General features: G+C 35.4%; 1 protein-coding gene across 1 annotated transcript in view; it reads right to left on the reverse strand.

The window, feature by feature from the left end:
• Nucleotides 1-21,566, reverse strand: part of ADAMTSL1 (ADAMTS like 1) — a 998,876-nt gene that overhangs the window by 489,179 nt on the left and 488,131 nt on the right. The window lies entirely within an intron of this gene.

Here is a 21,566-nt window from a genome sequence, read left to right on the forward strand (position 1 = left end):
AGAAGTATATGGAGAATAAGTAGAAACAAGGTTTGAAATGTATGGAACCAAAAGCCAGTGCGTGGAAAATTTTTCCAGTCGTTAGATATATACAAATTTTCAGTTGAGGATTCTGAGGATTTGGTTTTCATTGATACCAAGTGAAAATTAAAATCCATTCCTATTAGCAATATTAATTATATACCATATCTTTTTATGGGAATTACAAAACTAGAATTTATCAGAATTCTTGTGTTTTTAAGGCACAGATCTATAGCAGTACTATAAACAACAATTATCCCAAAAGAGCTCATTATGAAAGAGCTCGATAAAGATGGTCTAAATTTGGGAACATTCCTAAAAAGTTTCACAATACTACCAATTATGAGTATGGAAGCAAAAAGAAACTTTAAAAAATATTAATAAATTGTTCTAATTAACCGTACTTGAAGAAAGATTAAATTATGTTTCTATGCTCACTATAAGAAATATTGCAAAATCATTGACAGATAAAAAGGTGATCAAAGAATATATAGCCCACATATGTAGGAAGAAAGCCTTAGAGAAGTTTATTATTAATTAATAGAAATGCTATTTCTGTGTCACATAAATGTAAATTTATATATATAAAATCATAACACAAAAGCTTTGGAAAAAAGGAGGTGCTAGGTTAGAGTTAAGGAAAAGAACATGCTAGAAGTCACGAGTTTGAGCACCAATAGCTAAGAAACTTTACATTTCAAAGTAAAGTATTTCTTATTAACACCACCAACAGTGTTATAGTGCTTCTAATTAGGTTTTTTGGTTTTTGTTGCAGTGGTGGTTGTTGCATGAGCAGAGACCCTTCCCCGAGTTACCGCATATAAGGAAGGCGTTCACTGTAAGAACATATGTGGACTGAAAACAAAATTAGGAATCTGTCAGGAACTGAGCTGACCCTAGGAAACCTTGGTCTCTGTCATGGAGCAAACCATCACCACGGCTCTGAATTCTTTTTTATGTAATCTTTGATAATAAAACGTGATATTTTTGGAAAGCTATGGCAGAGTATATTTATTCTAAAAGGGGAATTAAAAATATTAGATTAATTACAATAAGTAAATGCAGGGACTAGATACAGTTACATGTTCTTCTAAACCAGGAGTTGTCTCAGAGCAATGAAAAGACTGGTACGCTTTCCTCTGCCTCTTGCTCTACAAATGTCTCTGACAGTCGGCATGGAAGAGATGCGTTCCGCCTACAACATGGTGCGCTCCCCAACAGCTGAGAATGCATTAGATCCATCTCTACGACTTCAGGAGGTAACGTCTTTCTAGCACATATGTGATACTTTTGTGAATAATGTTCATTTAATTAAATTTGCCTATAATGACACATCGACATATTATCATAAGAGTCCTGTCCCAGGGATGGCTATCATTCTATCATGCGTCACTGCATCATCTACTCTATCATTTTGCTTCACTTTTTAGCATCTAACACAATGCCTGGCATGTAATAGAAAGTTATTAATATTTTTGAATGAATGATGAACTTTTTTCCTTTTAAAAAATTAACAGGTTTTATTTATTTAACAGTTCCAATATATTCCTCCCCGCCCCCAACTTTCACCCAGTTTTCCCTATTATTAACATCCTGCATTAGTGTGGTACATTTGTTACCACTGATGAACCAATATTGATACATTATTATTAACTAAGGTCCATAGTTTACAGTAGGGTTCACTCTTTCTGCTGTGCAGTTCTACAGGTTTTGACAAATACATAATGTCATGTATCCACCATGACATTATCACACAGAATAGTTTCACTGCCCTAAATATGCCCTGTGCTCCACCTATTCATCCCTTCCTCCCTCCCCTGATTGCCTGGCAACCACGAATCTTGTTATTTTCTCTATAGTTTTGTCTTTTCCAGAATGTCATATCTTTGTAGTCATACAGTATGCACAGAATAGCTTCTTTCACTTAGCAACATGCATTTGAAGTTTTTCTATGTTCTGTCATTGCTTGATAGCTCATTTCTTATTTCTGAATAATATTTCATTGTATACATCACCACAGTTTACTCATTCACCTATTGAAGGACATCTTAGTTTTTTCCAGTACTTGGCAATTATGAATAAAGCTGCCATAAACATTTGCGTGCAGGTTTCTATCTGGTCATAAGTATTCAATTCATTTGGATAAATACCTAGAAGTGTGAATGCTGGATTGTATTGTAGGTCTATGCCTAGTTTTATAAGAAACCGTCAGACTGTCTTCCAAAGTGGCTATGCTATTATACATTCCCACCAGCAATAAATGAGAATTCCTGGTGCTCCACATCCTCACCAGCATTTGGGGTTGTGTTTTGGATTTTAGCCATTCTAATAGGTGTGTAGTGAATGAAGTTTTTATGGGATTTGATTTTTTTTATCCCTACTGTACATATGATTAGGTCATTCCCTTACCTAAAATACTTCACTGTCTTCCCATCAAAAGCCTATAAAGTATTGCCAGATCTGCTTTTTGTCTGTCTTTCTAATCATTGCTAATGGAGTCAAAATGAATAATTGGGACTTAGATAGGCATCTTAAATTGGTAACAGGGTGAGAACTGGTTTATATGAAAGACATGGATTCAAAGTTAAATGACATTGAAAAATTGAGTGTTTACAAAGTTAAACGTTCTTCTTACTGCAGGACTTCTAAGAGCATTTAATAGTCAAATGTTATTGTGACTTTTTAAGAGAGTGAACAGAGTGTGCAGAATTTTCCAAATTTAATTAACACGAGTGCCTGGACTAATGTTCTAGAATGGAAAATGCTGAGCTAGGTCAAAGCAAAGAAATATCTGCATATAGCTAGTGTCTGGTGAACACAAATTTCCAGGTCATTATTACTATAAAGAGAAATCTTTTCAGTTATTTTGACTCAATATGATCTCACACTTTTATCATAATGACATTATATGTTCTGACACCATTGGAAGACATATAAGTCAGTAGCAATGTCAACCCTATATATATGTCATATGAAGTATCAGGGAAGTTCTGTAAAGTCTACCATTCTATGTGAATAAGGACTTTGATTCCTTTTAATTTGCAAAACTCAATAAAATGATAGTCTATTTTGGATCTGATGGAAATAGAGTGTTGAAAACCAATACTACAAAACCAGCTGGTGAATTGGACATATTTTCAGTGTCATTTTACATCTGACAGTTGCACCTTGATGTACACTGCCCAGAGCAAGACAATGAGCAAGGCGTTGCTCTAGGGGTCTTTAAAACGTACACACCTCATTATAGACATTAGCCTTTAAAATGTTTCCTCTTTATGAAGACTGGGAGAAAATATCAAATTGAATCCAGAGAGGTTTATTCAGTGATAAATGACCTTAAGACATCTGGAAATTCAGTTTGGAGAAAGACAATGAGGTATCAATGTGCACTTTATTATTATTATTATTATTTTTGTCCTTCTTGTCTCTGAATTGAGGATAACTCAAGTCAACCCTCCTCTATTTCTCTTCTCCTCCTCTTTTATATCTCTAATATTCCTCTCTTTTTCTGAAGCTGTGCAGGCATGGCACCATCTGAAACAAGAGGACCGTTGCTACATTTTAAGGACTGTTAATAGTAATCAGCCTTCCAAGTACCACATTCTATCACTGCAGTGTCATCCTTTATTGCAACATTACTTTTCATGTATGACTATAAATAAAGAAAATCTATATTCTAGATTTCTATACCTCCTAATTTCTATATTCTAGATTCTGTGGTGTCTGAGCTGGGTTCACCCCTGACCTCAGGATAAAAAAAATAGAAACAAATAACACTTTCCTGGATACAAACCAACCAGACAAGGAAACATTAGGGAGTGTTATGAGTTATGTACTTTTAATAAAAATAAACACCTTTCCGGTTCCAATCATGAGAGAGGACTTAGTATTGGGCCATACATCCTAGTAAAAACAAGAAGACAACGTAGACGCTGTGAGGATGCAGTGACCAGGGTAGACCCAGGCAGGCTTTGAGGAGCTGTGACTCTTCAAAGAGGGGCTGGGCTTGGGATAAGGTTTGGGGGTTGTCACAGTATCTGAGACTTGAGGGACAAAATCTTATAGGAAGAAACTTCAGAGAAGGAACCAAAAAGTATCTGCTCACAATTTCCTCTCAAATCTTAGGTTGCCTTTTTTTTTTTTTTAATTAGAGAAGTTGTGGGTTTATAAAACGATCATGCATGAAATATAGGATTCCCATATGCCACTCTATTATTAACACCTTAAATTTATGTGGTACATTTGCTACAATTGATGAAATCATATTTTTAATAGTTGTAGTATTAGCTGTTGTTCATGGTTTAACTTAGGGTTCAATGTTTGTGTTTGTAGTTCCATGGGTTTTTTTTTTAGATTTTTATTCTAGAAACATATATACAATCTAAAATTTCCTCTTTAACCACATTCAAATATATAATTCAATGTATTAATTGCATTCACAATGTGCTATTACACCTCCACCCATTACCAAAATATTTCAATCCTTCCAAATAGGAACTCCATACATTTTAAGCCTTAACTCTCTTTTCCATATCCTGACTCCATCCCTGGCAACCTATATTCTAAATTCTGGCTCTTTGAGTTTGCTTATTCTAATTATTCCATAGCATTGATATCATACAATATTTGTCCCTTTGTGCCTAGCTTATTTCACTCAACATGATGTCTTCAAGATTCATCAGTGTTGTCACATCTATCAGAACTTCATTCTTTTTATGGCTGAATAATATTCCATTGGGTATATATACTACATTTTGTTTATCCATTCTTCAGTTGATGGGCACTTGGGTTGTTTCCATCTTTGGCAACTATGAATAATACTGCTAAGACTTTCAATATGTAAATATCTGTTAGAGGCCCTGTTTTCAATTCTTTGAGGTAAATAACCAAGAATGTTATTGCTGGGTCATATGGTAATTCTATACTTGATTTTGTGAGGAACTGCCAAACTGGCTTCCACGGCAGCTGTACTATTTTGCATTCCCACTAGCAATGAATGAGTGTTCCTGTTTCTCCACATCCTCTCCAACACTTGTAATTTTCTTTTCTTTTCTTCTTCTTCTTCTTTTTTTTTAAATAGTAACCATTCTAGTGTATATGGAATGAATGGTTTCTCATTGTGGTTTTGACTTGCATTTCCCTAATGCCTAATGATGCTGATCATTTTTTCATGTGCTTTTTTGCTCTGTGTATACCTTCTTTAGAGAAATGTCTATTTGGATATTTTGTCCACTTTTAAATTGTGTTGCTTGTCTTTTTGTTGTTGAATTAAAGGATTTCTTTGTATATTCTTGATTTTAATCCCTTATCAGATGTGTGTTTTCTAAATATCATCTCCTTTTGTGTAGGCTGTGATATTAGTTTCATGATACAGTCCTCTAACGCGTAATAGCTTTTCATTTTGATGAGACCAAAATTATCTATTTTTTCTTTTGTTGCTTGTGCTTTGGGTGTAAAGCTTGGAAACCATTGCTTTAACACAAGGTCATAAAGATGCTTCTCCACATTTTCTTCGAGGAATTTTATAGTTCTGGCTCTTATATTTAGGTCCTTCATCCATTTTGAATAGATTTTTATCTACAGTGTGAGGTCTGGGTCCACTTTTATTCTTTTGAAAATAGAGATCATGTTTCCTCAGCAGATAGAAGAGACTATCTTTCCCAATTGAGTTGCATTTGTTCCCTCGTCAAATATCAGTTATGTGGGGGTTGAATTGTATGTTTTCAATTCAATTCTATTGGTCTATAAATCTGTCTTTGTGCAAGTTCCATGCTGTTTTGATTATAGTGGCTTTGTAATAAGTTTTAAGATCAGGAGGTGTTAATCCTCCAACTTCATTCTTCTTTTTCAAGATGACTTCAGACATTCTAAGCCCCTTTCCCTTCCATATAAATTTGATGAATGGCTTTTCCATTTCTGCAAAGAAGTTTGTTGGAATTTTGACTAGGATTGTTGAATCTGTGAATCACTTTCAGCAGATCTGACATCTTAACACTATTTAGTCTTCTCATTCATGAACACAGAATGCCCTTCCTTTATTTAGGTCTCCAATTACCTTTTAGCAATGCTTTGTAGTTTTTTGTGTCCAAGTCCTTTACATCCATGTTTAGATTTATTCCTAGATATTTAATTCTTTTAGTTGATATTTTAAATGGAATTTTTTCTTGATACATTATTAGTGTATAGAAACACTGCTGATTTTTGGGATTTTGACACTGTACTCACCACATTGTTGAATTCATTTATTAGCTCTAGAAGCTTTGGTGTGGATATTTTAGGATTTTTATCTGTATAGGATGACATCATGTGTAAATAGAGAATGTTTTACTTCTTCCTTTCCAATTTGGATGTCTTGTATTTCTTTTTCTTGCCTAATTGCTCTGGCAAGAACTTCCAGTACAATGTTGAATAGTGTGATGATAATGGTCATCCTTTTTTTGTTCCTAATCTTAGAGGGAAAGAGTTTACACTTTCACCTTTATGATGTTAGTTCTGTGTTTTTTTTCCACATATGTCCCATATCATGTTAAAGTAGTCTCCTTCTATTCCTAGTTTTCTAAGTGTTTTTATAAAGAAGGGTGCTGGATTTTGTTAAAAGCCTTTCCTGTGTAAATTGGGGTGATCATGTGGATTTTTAGCCTTTATTCTATTACTGGGATGTATTACTTTAATTTTTTTTCTTTAGTTGACTCACCCTTGCGTATCTAGGATAAATTCTACTTTATTATGGTGTATAATTCTTTTAGTGTGCTGTTGGATTCAGTTTGCAATTATTTTTTAAGGATTTTGCATTTATATTCATAAGAGATACTGGTCTGCAATTTTCTTTTCTTTTAGTATTTTATCTGTCTATCATATGGAGGTTGATATTGACCTCAGAATGATTAACTAGTGTCCGCTCCTCTTCAATCTTTTGGAATAGGTTGAGCAGGATTGGTGTTAATTCTTCTTGGAATGTTTTTTAAATTTCACTTGTGAAGCCAACTGGGCCTGGATTTTCTTTCTTGGAAGGTTCTTGATCATTGACCCAATCTCTTAACTAGTTATTGGTTTGCTGAGATCTTCTAATTCTTTTTGAGTCAATATAGGGCATTTGTTTATTTCTGGGAATTTATTTATTGCATTTAGGTTATCTACTTTGTTGGTATATTATTGTTCATAGTATCCTTTTAAAGTCCTTTTGATTTCTGTGGGGGCGGTACTAATTGCTCCCTTTTCATTTCTAATTTTAGTGATTTATACCGTCTTTTTTTTTTCTTTGTCAGTCTAACTAAAAGTTTGCCAATTTTATTCTTTTCAAAGATCCAACTTTTGGTTATGTTAGATTGCCTCTTTTTTTTTAAAAAAAAAAAAATTCTCTATTTCCCTTATCCCTGCTCTAATCTTTGTTATTCATTCTTCTTCCTCACATTAGGTTTAGTTTGCTCCCATTTTCTACTTCTTTGAGTTTTGAGGTCAGGTCTTTGATTTGAAATCTTTCTTCTTTTTGAATGGAAACATTTAGGGCTATAAATTTCCCTCTCAGCACTGCCCTTGCAGCATACCATAAGTTTTGGAATGTTGTGTTTTCATTTTCATTTGCCTCAGATATTTCCTAATTTTCTTTGTTATTTTCTCCTTAATCCATTGATTGTTTTAAGAATGTACTGCTTAATTTCCATATATTTGTGAATTTTCCATTTCTCCCTTTGTTACTGACTTCTATCTTCATTCTGCTGTGGTCAGAGAAGTTACATAGAATTATTTCAATATTTTTGTATTTATTGAGATGTTTTTTGTACATAAGGTATTATCTGTCCTGGGGAATAATCTACATCCTTTAGAGACGAATGTGTACTCTGTGGTTGCTGGGTGAAATGTACTATATATGCTTGTTAGGTCTAGTTGGAATAGAGTATCAATCAAGTCTCGTATTTCCTTATTGATATTCTGCCTATATGTTATATTCATTATTGAAAGTGGTGTATTAAAGTCTCCTACTATTAATTTAGAAGTGCCAATTTCTCCTTTCACATCGATCAGTATTTGCTTCAAATATTTTAGGCCTCTGCTATTAGGTATATATTTATAATCGTTGTATCTTATTGTTGAACTGACCCCTTTATCAGTATATAATAACTGTCTTTGTTTTTGAATTAAAGTATATATTACCTGGTATGAGACAATGAGGTATAGATGTGCACCTAAATATTTTAGAAGTTAATAATATTTAGGGAGGCACTAAATTCTAAACAAATTAAATTAATGTACTTCATTGATCCTAAGTCAAATTTTTCTTTCATGTTTCAACATCTCCAAAATTGAATTGTGTCATCAGTCAACAGCCACTTAAAATCACTCTTATGAATTCAGACTGCAAACTTGTGTTTATAGTGTGCTTTTAATGCAATTTGCTTGAGATATATTCACACAGCATAGAAACCATTTGAAGTACACAATCACTAGTTCACGGTATCATCACATGGTTGTGTATACAGCCCCATGATCAAATTTAGAACATTTTCATTACTCCAGAAAAAAAGAAAACCCTAATCCTTCCATACTCCTTATCCCCCCATATTGTTGACCCATAATTTTGGTGTGGTACATTTGTTACTGTTGATGAAAGAGTCTTAAAATATTACTGTTAACTATAGTCCATAGTTTGCAATAGATACATTTTCCCCATATACTCCTTTATTATTAACTCCTTATAATAGTGTTGAATACCTGCTCAAATTCATGAAAGAACATTCTAATATTTGTACAGTTAATCATGGGCATTGTCCACCACAAGATTCACTGTTTTGTACATTCCCATGTTTTTAACCTCCAACTTTCCTTCTGATGACATACATGACTCTAAACTTCCCCTTTCCATCACACTCACACACCATTTAGCACTGCTAATTTTTCTCACAATGATATTTGACTGCCACCTCTGTCCATTTCCAAATGTCTACGTTCACTCTAGCTAAACATTCTGCATATATTAAGCAATTGCTCCCCATTCTTCAGCCTCATTCCATATCCTGGTAACCTATATCCTTTATTTTACATCCATAAATTTACATATCATAATTAATTCATATCAGTGAGAACATAAAATATTTGTCCTTTTGTGTCCTTTTCACTTAGCATAATGTCCTCAAGTTTCATCCATGTGGTTCTATGCTTCAGAACTTCATTCCTTCTTACTGATGAGTAATATTCCATCCATAATATGTTTTGGTTCAAATAATCAAGGGAAATTTTTTTTCTTCCTCAATCCAGTGCCAACATTAAAAACTTGTTTACCTGCTGTCCCTTTCTATGTGGTATTTCTTTTGTTTGTTCATGTACGCATACAACAGAAGTATAATATTATATTTCTCATCTTGATCTTTTTTCTGTTGGGTGGGAGTACATAAAATAATGGTGCATCTTTCAATAATTGGCACCAAGGATTCAAGCAGTATGGATGAAATCAGAGAATTTGGTCCTTACTCCTACTGGAAAGAATAATGACAAAGCAGGATTTCCTTTTGGGATAATAATATCACATTGGAAAGAAAACAAGGCACTCTCAACTCTAAGCTCATAACGTAACTTCACAGACCATTGGGAAATCATTCAAGAAAACCAACTGTGCATCATGTAAAAGAGTGGGGAGAGAAAGGAAATAGAAATTGGTTAAAAAATCTAAACAAACCTAAACCCAGTGGTAACATCTGATTTATGCATGCAGTTAAAAAATAAAAGATCATGGCATCACAGTGTATGGCATGGCATGGAGAATGCAAATTATAATCACGGATTTAGTTAGAAAGTATAATGGATGGTTCAATATTGAGATACATATAATAATAACATTGCATAGAAAACTGATTATACATTTCTCAGGTTCCCCTCTTCAGGAATTTGCTGAGTTCTGATGCTTATAATTAAAAAATGAAAAAGTAAATTAAAAGAGAGTTTGAAAAAAGTATATTCAGGGTTGTTCAGTTATAGAATTCTTGCCTGCAATGTAGGAAACCCCTGTTTGATTCCTGGCCCATGCACTTCCCAAAGAAAGAAAGAAGCAAACAAGCAAACAAATGAAAAAATTCAGCAAATGGTGCCGCAATAAGGGGATACTCACAGGTAAAAGGATGAAATGTGAACCCCCACCATACAGCATACAAAAAAAGTGAATTCAAACTTTGACGCTTAAGATCATCATGGCAAAGTAAAGGGGTTTGTGTGTGTGTTAGAGTGGCATGATTTTTTAGTAGATGAAAGTATGTGCTCTTATTTGCTCCAAACAATTTTAATATAAAACTATATACTATAGCATAAGCAACTTAGGCTTTAAGTAGTAGCAGCAAACTTCCTCTGATCCAAACCAGAATCTAATTTTGTTTCAGTTAGTCCAGGAAGGGCACTCTGACATTCCAGAGGATTCATTCAACCCTCTTACTACTTGCATATTGAGCTCAATTTCTGCAGCCTTGTTAGCCAAATGTCCTAACATCCACTAGACTGTACAAATGCAAAAATACCTGAGAAGCAGGCCAATCACTCAATGAATGCTTTTAGTGCTGGATAAAGTATGCCTGCCTCATAGATTACATCAGACGACTATGAAAATCCTTTTCAGAGGCAAGATCCAGCATTAAGAATTTTCAGCCTCAATGCTATATAGCTCAAATGTTGATTAGTATCAAAGGTTTCCTTCTAGAGAAAGGCCAGGCTGAAAGGGAGTAACTTCAGGAACATCTGGAGAGCAGAAGACAGCATACAGGGATCCTGCCTTTCCTCTTTGATATATACTCCACCTCTGCAGAGAAATAGCATATTTTAAATTTTAGTTTAGCTTCTAGCATAAAACTCATCCAACACATCTGTGTCACAAACCCTAAGAAATTAAAATGTGTCCTGCTTAAGCCAGGCTCAATCAAAACTAGTTAAACGACCCTTCTCATAATTGTTAAGTTCCAGACTCACAACCTGAGTTCTGCATCTACCTAAAATTGAGAAATACAGTTTGGCGTAAATCCAGTTCAGGGTGTAATCTGGTCTAGGGCTGCTTCAGAAGCTCCCAAACGGATTCTGCATCGACCCTCCAACTATACATTCATTTAATTTTGCCAAATAAATGCCTTGTCAGAAAATGAGTCAGTTTCCATAAGTCACTTCCAGCGTAAATTCCAGTCTTTCTTTCGAGATTAATAGGTGAAGCCTACCATCCTGTCTCTAAATGATCTCATTCCTCAGTGGATGAAATTTCTGAATAAAACATAGGGATTTAGTTCTACCCTGAATGCAATATACTTTAGCTCAAGATCTGGCCTAGTAATCATCAATACTCATGTTTTTCAGTTGTTTACCCCAAGTGGAAAAGGCAAGATTTAAAGCCTCTCTTGGCAGAACAGATGGCTCATTTTTTTAAACTTAGGTGAATTTAGTCTGGCTTCTTGTGAGTACTGTTCTGAAATGCAGTTTACAAATCTTGCTGCTGCTTTTCCATGACATAATGCAGGAAACCTGAAATAATGCTCACACACCTGGAGATGGCTTAAGGACAAAGCAGGAATGAAGTGGGAGCAAGAACAAACTCTCTGACAAAATCTGTCCTGGAAAATGCACTATTTATCAAGTTGGTACATCAAACCTCAGACTAATTGATAAACAGGATTACTAAAACGAAGGTTTCCAGGAGTCTTTGCAAGTACCCTCTCTGACAAATGCTGATACTATAACATGCTATGAAACAACCAAAGTCAACAGACCAAGCTTCAAATCCTTTCAGTTTCAGACATTTTCCCCACAGCCTTATTTATAACTTAACATAACGGGAAGTTTTCTTTTGGCCAAGAAGCTGATTAAGTGTTTCATTTAATAATGTAATGCAAAGAATGCTTTCTTTCGCTGCAGACCTGCTGTTCTTACACTGTCTAAAATGGAGATTTGATAAATATTTTCTGGGTTGGTGTGTCTTTATGATAAGTATCATCTTGAGATATAAGATGACTAATTAAATTCATGTTTAATTTCTAATCAACTTTCTTTTCCCTATACTCAAGGCCATTATTCTTATTCCATTGTCTTTCTTGCTTGGAAATACTAAACGGACTTTCTGTGGTATATTTAAAGAAGAATAGTTCACAATAAATTCATCTTTCAGTCAGAATGGGTCCCTTCATTTATATTTCTGTCCTTTTCAAAGTGATCTTATCTTTCTAATGTCAAGAACGCATTTAACAAGTAGCATCTGAAAGCAAAAAAGGACTTAACTGGGGTCTGGGGCAGAAAAAGAACGCTATGGATAAATTCTGTTGTGGAATCAGGGATACGGGGTATTTTACAAAACATAGGCTTTGAAAGTTTTTTATTTTTCTTGCCATCCAATTTGAGGGTTTAAAACAATGCAACCCTGGTCCATTTTTATTGTCCTATTTTCATCCAATGTTTGTCTCAACTTCCTCTTCAACTTTTTAAAAATGCCCTTATCCTAATTGTACTTTTTTTTTTTTTTTAACATGGGCAGGCACCAGGAATCAAACCTGGGTCCTCGGGCATGGCAGGCAAGCACTCTTACCTGCTGAGCCACCATGGCCCACCGCTAATTATACTTTTAAAGCCAAGAGCAATCACATCCACGTGGCTCTACTTCCCAGAGCATAATCACGTCTTATACGGAGACTAAATATTTTATTTCAGTCAGTCAGGACAGCCACCAATTAAAGGCTTTATTACTTTCAGTGGGCAATATTTGCATTGCCTTCAGTTGGGAAAAGCAAAAACCGAAACCCAATTCAAACTGGCTTACACATTAGGACATTTAGTTGTCTATCTAACGGGTAGAGTGAATTGTCAAGTTGGTTTATCTCACAACTTTACAACTTCAACAATAACAGTTTCCTTTTTTTCTGACTGCACTGTTGACTTCATCTCAAGCTTAGTTTCTTTCAAGTTTGAAGATGGAAGACAAGAAAAATTGGGGCATTTAACAAGTTGGAAAGAAGATATCTTAGAGTGTTTCTCTTTTAAAGTAAGATATTGCCATTTCCAGTAGCCCCCAGTAATCTTCCAACATCTCTTTGACACAAATTAGCTTAGACCTGCCCACCATCACTAAACAATGGCAAAGGGTTGTGGGATTATTGGGGAGAAATGGATATTGATAGACAACCTCAATGCCCACCAGTCTTCTCTAATATCTTCATTAAGTTTGAACTCTGCTCCAAATAAACAGTCCAATTTGCAAGTCCCACCACTGAAGGATATGGGATATGGTTGGTAAAATATTTCTCCCATCACTTTAAGAGATGCCAGGGGAGATAGGACCCAGACCAATATCTAGAGTGGCCAGCCATCTCAGTTTGACTGGAACAGAGGGGTTTCCCAGAACATGAGACTTGCAGTGTTAAAACTTGGACACATCCGGGAAAACCAGGATGGTTGGTGTTCTAGTTTGCTAGCTGCTGGAATGCAATATGCCAGAAATGGAATGGCTTTTTAAAATGGGAATTTACTAAGTTGCAAGTTTACATGTTCTAAGGCTATGAAAATGTCCAAATTAAAGCAACACTATAGAAAGGTTCAATCTAAGGCATCCAGGGAAAAATACCTAGGTTCAAGAAGACCAATGACATTCAGGGTGTCTTTCTCAACTGGAAAGGTACATGGAAAACCTGGGGATATCAGCTAGCTTCCATTCCAGGCTTCTTGTCTCATGAAGCTTCCCTGGGGGTGTTTTTCTTCTTCATCTCCAAAGGTTTCTGGCTGCATGGGCTTCCATGGTTCTCGTGGCTCTGTTGCTGTCAGGCTTTTTCTAAGGTGTTTCTTTTAAAGGACTCCAGTAAACTAATCAAGAGCCCCCTGGAATGGATGGAGTCACATACCCACAGTGGAGTGCGTTACATCTCCGTGGACATATGGTTTCATCTCTCTGCCCAATGTGTTACCTATGAGCTCTACGTTTTTGACTTTTTATTCTCTTCATGGAGGATTTCAGTAAAAGGATTAAGACCTGCTTTGAATTTGGTGGGTCACATCTCCATGGAAACAACCTAATCAGTAGGTCTCACTGAAACAATAGGTCTGCCCCCACAAGATTGGATTAAAATAACATGTTATTTTTCTGGGGCATACAATCATTTCAAACCAGCACAGGTGGACTGTACTGTATATATATATTTTTTATCTAGTACAGTGTTTGTCAAATCTTCTATTTTCTTATCAACCTTCTGTCTGGATGCCCTATCCATTATTGAAAGTGGAGTGTTGAAGTCTCCTGTTATTATAGAACTTTCAAATTCTGTCAGTGTTTGCTTCATGCATTTTATGGCTCTCTTGTTTAAAGCATATATGCTAATTATTTTATGCCTCTTGATGAACTGACTCTTTTGTCAATATATAATGTCCTTCTTAGTTTTGAACAGTTTTCTACTTAAAAATATTTTGTCTGATATGTGATTTCCAAATATTTTATCCCATTGAGTTAGCTGCTTCTTTATCTTTTTGACAAAGTCTTTGGAGGCACAAAAACATTTGATTTTGAGGAGCCCCAATTTATCTATTTTTTCTTTTGTTGCTTATGCTTTGGGTGTAAAGTTTAGGAAGCTACCTCCTATTACCAGGTCTTGAAGATGTTTCCCTACATTTTCTTCTAGAAGCTTTATGGTGCTAGTTCTTATATTTAGGGGTTTGATCCACTCTGAATTCATTTTTGTGTAGGGTGTTGTATTAGTTAGCGTTCTCTAGAGAAACAGAATCAACAGGGAACACTCACAAATATAAAATTTATAAAAGTATCTCACATGACCGTGGGAACGCAGAGTCCAAAATCCACAGGGCAGGCTGTGAAACTGACAATTCCGATGGAGGGTCTGGACAAACTCCACAGGAGAGGCTCGCTGGCCAAAGCAGGAAGAGAGCCTGTCTCTTCTGACTCCTTCTTAAAAGGCTTCCAGTGATTAGATTGAGTATCACTCATTGCAGAAGACACTCCCCTTGGCTGATAACAAATGGAATCAGCTGTGGATGCAGCTGACGTGACCATAATCTAATTCTATGAAATGTCCTCATTGCAACAGACAGGCCAGCACTTGCCCAACGAGACAAATGGGTACCATCACTTGGCCAAGTTAACACATGAAGCTGACCATGACAGTCCGCCTCTTGTCAACTTGGCAGCTATATATATCACCTTAAACTATACCTAATTTCTAAATAAAAAACATTAAAACACATTTTTTTCTTTCACCTAACAATACTCAAATGTCCTGCATATAACTGGAAACACATTTAACTCTCTCCACACTAGGGTGCAAGTCCTTGGGTAATATTCATTCTTAAACTTGATATCTTACAACTTAAATAGTATAACATGAACAAAACAGCATAACAGTCCTCATTTCTGCAACTGATCACATGATCATAGTTCATATTTATCTATTTATCACTACCTTCTTCCACTACCCATTCCATGTTCCCTTTACTCTCAACAAGCACTTCAGCTGGCCATGGTTCCTTGCCTGGTGGGGTGACCCAAACCTTCATTCTTGAAGTTTCAGAGCCATTGGTAGTCCTGCCTGGATTGGGTTGTTGTAGCTTTCCATTGACTTTAATCCCAGGGCATGGTAGTACTAAAAGATGCCCTAGGGGATCTCCTATATTCCAAGAAAACTCTTCTTTACCTCCATTGTATAGTTGTAGTCCTATTTCCCCCTGATAGTCAGGGTCAATCACCCCAGACAATAATGCAATTCCCTTCTTGGCTTGTTGACCCAGGGGCATGAGTAGCCCAAAGTGACTGAGGTGGCAGTCTTAGATTCCAGTTCAATGGGATCATTGTTGTTTCTCCTGGTGGAAGCACTCCCCCTTTTGGAACAAAAACCTGTAGACCAGCAGAGCTCAGGGTCACAGGGACAGGAAGCAAAAATTTTCCTAGTGGATCATTAGGGGTAATAGTGAGTGGTGCCACTCCCATTTCCACCCCTTGGTTCCTGAAGCCATGGATCCTGGCTGTGGGAGAAAGAGCATCATACAGCGGACACTGATTCAGAGCATATACAGCTTCCTGGAAAACATTACCCCAGGCTTTCAAGGTACTGCCACCTAGTTGGCACTGTAATTGAGTTTTCAAAAGGTCATTCAACATTCTATCAATCCAGTTGCTTCTGGATGATTGGGAACATGGTAAGACCAGAGAATTCCATGATCATGTGCCCATTCCTACACTTCATGTTAGAAATATCTTCTGCTAAATATCCAAGTTCATGGTTTTTAAAATCTGCCTTCCATCTAAAGCCAGCAGTCAGTTTTGATGAATTTTCTGCAACTTAAAGACAAAGGTTGCCTTCTTTCCAGTTTGCAATAATACATGCCTCATTTCTGTTTAGAGATAAGGCTAGCAGAGGTATCTTTAGAGTCCACATTTCTACCCACTGTCTTTTCAAAGTATTCTAGGCCTTCTCTTTCAAGCTCCTCACAACTCTCCCACAATCTCAACCGTATCCATTTAAAAAGCCATTCCAACATGTTTGGTATTTGCAAACCACAGCAGCAACCCACTTCTCTGGGAAAACCAGGATGGTTGGTTATCCTTCCTGCTCTTTTTTCCATACCAGAACCAAGCCACCATGACCTCTCCTGAAAAAGTTGAGGAAGTAATACATTTCTAGGCATTTAAGTACAACGTCATCAGCACTTGCACTTTTTAAAATACAAACGATTATTCTAGATATTCTAGTATACTATATGCATGTGTAATCTTTAATAACACTTACATCATGCACATATATCACCGACTCACAAACTTGGTGAGCTGGAGGAAATTGAGAGATTCCTTTTTTTAACTTCCCATGCATGCATTCAATCAACAAACTCAAAGCAGAAATGCTCTAGGAGCACACTATAAGTTCTCTAAGGGGGCATATGTGTCTTTAGTATAACTACTATGACTGGAATATGGCAAGTACTCGGTAAATATGTCTTGAATTGAGTAGTCACAAGTAGATAAAGATGATGCATTCTCTTGTCTTAGGCAGCATGTGAAACAGTCTTCATGTAGCCTAAAATGACCTGCTAGGAAAAAGAAGGAGTTAGGCACCAAGGTGTAGGCAGCTAAAGAAAAAGGCTGCTATTTTTACTCCGGCTCATCAACAAGGTCATTTTATTTCTTATCTGGTTTTAGAGTATCCTTCAAAGTTAAAAAAAAAAAAAGCAAAAATGAGCTTGTTTCACATTATCATGCAACCTACATGACTGCTTAATTCAGTTAGCCTAACAATTCTGTAGAGGGTATGTTGTAACACTGTTTTAACAGGAAAGCACAAGTATCCTTGAACGGAAGCTCAGAGCCAGGGATAGAAGTTTCAAAAACAGTGAATAACAGAAATGAAACATGGGCTAACAGTATGGAAAACTGTTGTCAGCACACTAAGAATATCATGAAAAAGTGAAATTAGCAGCATTTTTATTAGGCATGCCTAATATTAGGAATTCTTGTTTGAAAGCAGGCGCCAAAATACCATGATAAGATCGCAAATGCCAAGGTTTTTTAAACAATCTACTATATTATTGTTTTTTCTCCAGTCTTGCAAAACAGGGTCAGGGAATGCTACCCTACTATCCACACGTTACTAATAGCGACATGTTGACAGCAATTAAAATAATATTTCCATATGTGTGTTACATCATTTTGGTCCCTACAACAACACTGCAAGACAGCTAGACCAGTATCACTAATGATTTGTTTAACAAATAAAGAATTTGACTTTAGATGACTTGTCCAAGATAAGCTAGGAAGAGGTTTTTCCAGGACTTGACCCCAAATCATCTGAGTCCATGGTCATTGTCTTTTCAGCTAAACCACACTCCCTTTTTAATTGAAGTACTAAGGAAAATTCATTTTTCAAAAAGAAACATATTTCGAAACATTGATTTTTGGAAAAGCTATAAAATATTAAGCATATGAGTAATTCCTATACCAATGAATGGGCCAGAGAAATGGATATCAATTATTTAGATCTTGCTTTTTTTCCTTTACTAGAGAATTTGTGGGTTTACAGTACAATCATCCATAAAATATGGGATTTCTATACATCACCCTATAACCTTGGATTGGTGTGCAACATTTGTTACATTGATGAAAGCACATTTTTATAATTGTGTGATTAACTATACTCCATGGTTTAACTTAGGATTCCCTGTTCGTGTAGTACGGTTCCAGGTTTTAGTTTTATTTTTTAAATGTTATTCTGTTGCCATATACAACCTAACATTTCCCCCTTTTAATCACATTCAGATATATATTTTAATGCTGTTAATATCAGCACTACCTTTTAATAGGGTTGTTATTGTTTTTGCAGGAAGTTTCCAAACATTTTCCATCCAAGGATGACTTTTCTTTCTGGAAATTTTAATGAAATCTTGTTAGTATTTAGGTTTAGGTGGTAATTAAAATATTTCTAAGAAACCATTTCTAATTTTCCTAGGGAAAATTACAGTTGGAGTTTTAAACTTCTTTCTTGAGATTATACACCTCTGAAGAAGGGCCAGGAGCTAACATTTCTAACAAAACTGGTATAGCGAAAGTTTTAGGTGGTCAATTCCAATATGCATATAATGGAGTACTTCCTATTAGCCTTATGGAGCTATCTCAACTAGGATTTCATTCATCATAAAAGTGATATTTGAAAGAAATAAATATCTTGTTAAAGGCACCTCAATAAACTATTTTCTTCATTCAAGTATAAATAAAATGTTAACATTGAATCACAGAAAAAAATGAGCAAAAATAATTTCTCATATGGAGTTAAGAAAAGCACATTTAGGATCTTAAAATATTACTAACTATACTTTGTAACATCTTGCTTAATACTAACAATTTCCAATAATTTAATGGGAGAATCCTAAGACAAATAAACACAATATAATTTTTACAAAGGCAACATTTAGCAAATTACTGTAATCAGGCTGCAATTCCCATTTAAAATTTTTCTTTGGTAATTATGTTACAAATTAGACTGAAAAGATTTCAAAATCATAAAAGGCAAATACAGTAAGTTTTTAAAAATCAGAGTTTTGACAGAGAAAAGCTATAAAAATGACCTGAGTTTAGATATTAAAACCATTTACTATCTTTCAGGTCCATCAAAATAAATGAGATCTAGTCCACCAGCCCAATCTGGTTTTTGTTGTTATTAACAAGGAATGGTGCAAATCAAAAGAGCCTCTTCCCTTATGACTGCCAAGAAGAAGACTTTATGTAGCTCTCGCATTTTACAGCCAAAGTGATCATTTTCATTAGATGACCCCCACATCTAACCCATAGTTAACAACCATAAGCAAATTAACACCTCCAGTTATCTCGGGATGTATTACACAACCCTGTTTATCTTGGAGAGTTTGCCTGGACAAGCTTACTTACACTAATAGAGATTAAAGTTCTGTAGGTCATTCCCGGAAAGTTTTTTTGGAGCTCTTTATATATTAATCTGTGTACTAGAGTGGGCCTAAAATTGTTTCCTGAAAAAATGGTGGTTCTGAACCATGGAGCACTGGGGAAGGTGTTCTTGTTGGGTGTTCCTCAATGGTCCAAGGATGGCCAGTGTCAGAGTAGCTGGTTTTTACAGCATGTGGGCTCTGTGCGATCACTAGCAAAGAGGACCAGCGTTTCCTATCACTCACCACATAATCAAAGGTTGACTGAGAGAAATGAAGGTAATGAAGGTTGCCTAAAGGATAGTCCAACAAATTCAGATCCATTTAAAGCTCAATACCACAGACTGCCTTTACTGATTTATGATACACTTGTCTATACTGTAAAGGCCCGCGCATCTCATTGTTGAATTTACTGTGCTAGCTGTCAAGATTACTGTGCCTTACATTTTATTTTATTACTCATGGCTACCCAGAGAAAATATTAATTTCAGTCTCTATACCAGAAATGGCATGCTTCCCTGAGCAATTTTTAAAAATCTCATGGACACTATGAATCATATAAGTGTTTCCTGAATAAAACCCCCACCCCCTTAGCATTAGCTGCTAGGAAGTTTAAAGCCAAATTTGTATTCCACCTCTAATAAATATATATGACTTCATGGCAGATTATTTTGCTAAATCTTGACTTAAATTAAATATTCTAATTTTTAACTTGCCCTAACTTCATTACCTAGTTATTTATAATTTATTTTATTAAACTAGACAAATTCATATATATATATATTTATCAGCAATTCTTTTTCTTTATTAGAGAAGTTGTGGGTTTACAGAACAATCATGCTTAAAATACAGGATTCCCATGTACCACCCTATTATTAACACTTTGCATTGGTGTGGAACATTGGTTACAATTTATGACAGCACATTTTTATCATTATACTATTAACTATAGCCAATGGTTTAATGTAGGGTTCACTATGTATTGATTTCCCCTTTTAATCATATTCAGATATATGTTTCAGTACTGTTAATTTTGTTCACAATGTTGTGCCATATCATCACCATCCATTACCAAAACATTTCTATCATTCAAAATATGAATGCTATACATTTTGAACCCTAACTTCCAATTGCTATCCCCAACCTGCCCTCTGGTAACCTATATTCTAAATTCAGACTGTGTGTTTGCTTATACTAATTATTTCAAATAAATGAGATCATACAATATTTGTCCTTTGTGTCTGGCTTATTTCATTCAATGTGATGTCCTCAAAGTTCATCCAAGTCATCGAATGCATCAGGACCTCATTCCTTTTTACTGCTGAATGATATTCCGCTGTGTGTATATACCATATTTTGTTTACCCATTCATCAGTTGATGGACACTTGGGTTGCTTACATGTCTTGGCAAATGTGAATAATTCCACTATGAATATCGGTGTGCAAATATCTGTTTAAGTCCCTGCTCTCAATTTTTTTGGGTATATACCTACTAGTGGGGTTGCTGGGTCATATGGTAGTTCTATGCTTAGCTTTCTGAAGAACTTCCTCATCTTCCACAGAAGCTGCTCCATTTTCCTTGCCACCAGCAGTGAATGAGTGTTCCTAGTTCCTGCATCCTCTCTAACACTAACTTTCCATTTTTCAAATAGCAGCCATTCTAATGTGTGTGAAATGTTATCTCATTGTAGTTTTCTGTTTGTATTTCCCTGATGGCTAATGGTGTTGAGCATCTTTTCATGTGCTCCTGGCCATTTGTTTATCTTCTTCAGAGAAATGTCTATTCAAGCCTTTTGCCCATTTTAAATTGGGTTGCCTTTTTGCTGTTAAGTGGAAGGGTTTCATATATATATATATATATATATATGTATATATAATTATATATGTATATATATTATATCATATATATATATACATGTATATGTATATTATTTTAATGTGCTTTCTGGAACAATGCAAGCTACACATGAACACATTAAATCAGATTTATTGCTGAGAAGAGGCAATTTGTGCCTCTCTGCGAGAGTCTGCAGCAGTATCTGTCTCTAAGTACATACTCTTACAAAACACTTAATATAAGATTATAATTCTAATTTTCTTCCTATGGAATTTACTATTTTTAATGGTAGGACTGGGTTTATTTTATGCTTTTA

The sequence above is a fragment of the Tamandua tetradactyla genome, chromosome 2 (assembly GCF_023851605.1).
Source record: "Tamandua tetradactyla isolate mTamTet1 chromosome 2, mTamTet1.pri, whole genome shotgun sequence".
Classification (NCBI taxonomy): domain Eukaryota; kingdom Metazoa; phylum Chordata; class Mammalia; order Pilosa; family Myrmecophagidae; genus Tamandua; species Tamandua tetradactyla.